The sequence below is a fragment of the Lepisosteus oculatus genome, unplaced genomic scaffold (assembly GCF_040954835.1).
Source record: "Lepisosteus oculatus isolate fLepOcu1 unplaced genomic scaffold, fLepOcu1.hap2 HAP2_SCAFFOLD_44, whole genome shotgun sequence".
In the NCBI taxonomy this organism is placed as follows: domain Eukaryota; kingdom Metazoa; phylum Chordata; class Actinopteri; order Semionotiformes; family Lepisosteidae; genus Lepisosteus; species Lepisosteus oculatus.
In genome coordinates, this window is record NW_027167977.1 from 407,773 (window position 1) to 411,148 (window position 3,376).

The following is a 3,376-nucleotide window of genomic DNA, read 5'->3' on the forward strand; positions in this document are numbered from 1 at the left end:
ACTGGAGCACCTGGAAGAAATCCACACAAATGAAGGGAGAACATACAATTCCATCCAGACTGCACCCCAGGAATTGAACCCAGGACCCCAGCTCTGTGAACCACAGTGCCAGCTCATTGCTATAGTCACTATAATTAATGTCAAAACTCATTTGCAAATGAGCAGCCTGGGATCCAAAAGGATCAAGACAAGGATCCAAACAAAGCACTATCCCAAAGCTTGGCTTTGTACCGTATATAATACAGGGCTTGATGCAGAAGGCAGATAATCAAAGTCCATGCAATAATTGCTAAGGGAAAGTGACTTTGTGTTCTTGGAGGGAAGTCACTCAACATGGAGCTGTGTTAGTGAAATGATTGTTCTGATGTACGGCTGATGTCCAAACACTGAAAACATGATTGTGTATGCAATCGCACTCCTGAGCTCCATTGGGTATGGTTAAAATAACTTTTTATAGTTCATCACATTCAAAGTGTGTGTACTTGATGAAAGTGTAACACGCATTTGGAGGAGTTATTCAGGATTTTCTTTCATTCAACTATTTCAAGACCCATTATTTTCAGATGTTGTAGTATACGTGAATAATGAAAGGCCTTCATATTACACAATGTAGGAATGACTTCGCAGGTGTGAAGAATAAAAGATTAATTCAGCTCACTTTGGGGAGTTTCACAATGGCCCTCCTTATAGAAATGTGGGTTTGATTAAAGGAGTGAAGAAAAAGCACTGAATAATATTTGCTTCTGTAAACGTAATCATCTCAAAATATGGTTGAAGAAATTGAAGAAGGTTAAACATAATCCAAAACGTATAAGGTCAATTTAAGTACAACCAGAATTCTAGTGTTTATGCAATGCATCTGTGGGTTGATATGAAATATGGCCGTACTTAAACTAAACGAGGTTATCGAGAGCATATTCCGAATACGGCTGTGGCCAGTTGTACTGTGAACTGCGAGGACCGTATCTTATCCTGAACTGGCTGTGCGAATACCGTCCTCTGCTGGCAGAAGGAATAGATTACAACGGCACTGTATTGGCGATTAGTCCTATTGCTAGAATATTGAAACAACAAGGAGTCCGCGGAGTCAAGCAATGCTGAATAAACAAGTACCTGAAATTCAATAGGATTTTGTGTATTGATTACAAATAGGTGTGGAATTCTCATGTACAGTGGTATTCATGGATTCCTTACACAAGCAGCAGTTGTTATGATGCTTTCGTAATCTGAATATAAATCTGTTATCTACTTAAAACTGTAATTATTGAATAGATTAATGTCTTTGAAATGCTTCATTAACTGGGCAGTTTCCATGTTTGGAAATGTTTTTATTTTGATTGCTGATTGCTAGATACTGTATGTTTAATAGGCATGCTGTTAATATTTTCTACAAGAGCCAAATAAGACAGTTATGCTGTAGTAAGTTCTATATAAGTTATATAACATAAGTTATATTTTGTTCTGAGGTCAATTTGAATCTCATACTAAATAACTGGTGTCCTTTTATCTGAGAAACACTACCTGATTGATCACCTGATGCCTAGAAATTAGCATGCACAGTAGCCCAGCGTTTAGCATTGCTAGCTCACAGTGCTGAGGCCCTGGGTACACTTCTGGACCTGGGGTGCTATCTGTATGGAGCTTGTATGTTCTCCCCATGTTTGCATGAGTTTGCTTTGGGTGCTCCGGCTTCCTCCCACAGTTCAAAGAACTACTGGTAGGTTAATTGGCTTCTGGGATAATTGGTGAGTGTCTGTGTCTTCCCTGCATTGGACTACCATCCAGTCCCAGGTATCTCCTGCTTATTACTTTCTGAGGCTCTGGCTCCCCCGTGCCCCACGACCCCCTGACCACCTGACCCTGAATTGGATGAAGCGGTTAGAAAATGGGTGGTTTCTGTTATGCTCTGGTCATGCTCTGCCATAGCAACAACTTGTAAAAAATGCAGATGCTAGGATTTAACTCAAAGAAGGAGCTCAGATCACTGTGTTGGCATCACTGTACAGGTGTCCGGTGTGTTTTAGAACATGTGTTAAAATCTTATTTACTAACTTCTAGACTTTTTACCCCCCATATCAGTCTGCAGGTGCACAGTGGTCTGTGGACACCCTCCTTGCTCTGTCGTAAAAGAGGAAATAAAAAGCAACTGGTTTTGACTTTAATGCACTGAGACTGTGGAACTCACAGAACTCTCTTGTCAGAAAGGCAGCTTCTAACAGCTTTTAAGTGAAGACTAAGAACACTTTTCTATTTTATTAAAATAGATTATATATGTTTTGTTTAAATATATGTTATAAATGTTAAAACGACAGCTCGTATAAGCTTGTATTTTTACCTTTCGATCATTTTTATAATTGCTTTGAGTTGCTTTTACCATGATAAACAGTACAAAATATGAGGTGTTGAACTTGTCTAAAGTTTTAAAGCGCTTTATGACGTAAAGTGTGATGACAGTCCTTGGCGGTCTATGTAACAATTCTTCTTGAAGTAGGTCATCGGGCCAACAGTATACAAACATTACAGCTCAAGTGCTTTTGTATCTGAACGCTTTTAGGTAAGTAATTTAGCAGCTGCGGTATTAATCGTGATTTTAATGGCAAATTCAATTGCAGGTAAAATAAAAATGGCGGATAACTTTCTTTCTAGCTTCGTGAAGCGGTCGCGCTATATTATACATATATACCATAATAAGAAACATAATATGTACAGTAGAATTTTTCACTTTAAGCTGGCATTATCCAGAACCGGGTCAGGGCCCGGACCCGGACCGTGCAGTGTGGTCCGCCGGCCTACTAAAGATGTTTAGGAGATCGAGGCGCCCTTGGATTTGATTAGAAACTTGCATAATTTCTTAACTTGACCCCATTATCTTAAAAAAAACGGCCAGGCCAAGACCAAAGCATGAAGGCTGCGAGGATCGGGGGACTCTCATTTTTGGTCACAGCGTACAGTAGTAGATCAGTAACCTCTGTTTATCGTGATAACCTTTAATTATTTTCCAGTACTTTTTTAAATGATAAAACACATTGTCTCGCCAGTTTTGCTAAAGATACGGTTTTAGTGTTTACGCATAAATTTGTAAGCCCTAGGTTTAAATCTCGTGGTCTTATTTTCTGCATTTTCATCGTAAGGGAAGGCGCTCGTTTGCGATTTACGCGCTGAATATTGTAAGCAGAGGAGCCTTAAGGCACAGCCTCGCCTTAACACCATCGTTTGCATTGTCATTGTCATCCAGAAAAGCAGTCGTAAGAAAATGAATCTGTGGCGGCTCCGAACATTAAAAAAACTATATCTAGACTGCAAATACATCCCAATCTTACTATCAACACGTTTTAAGACCCCTCTCCTTTCCACCGGTATACAAGCTAAGAGAGAA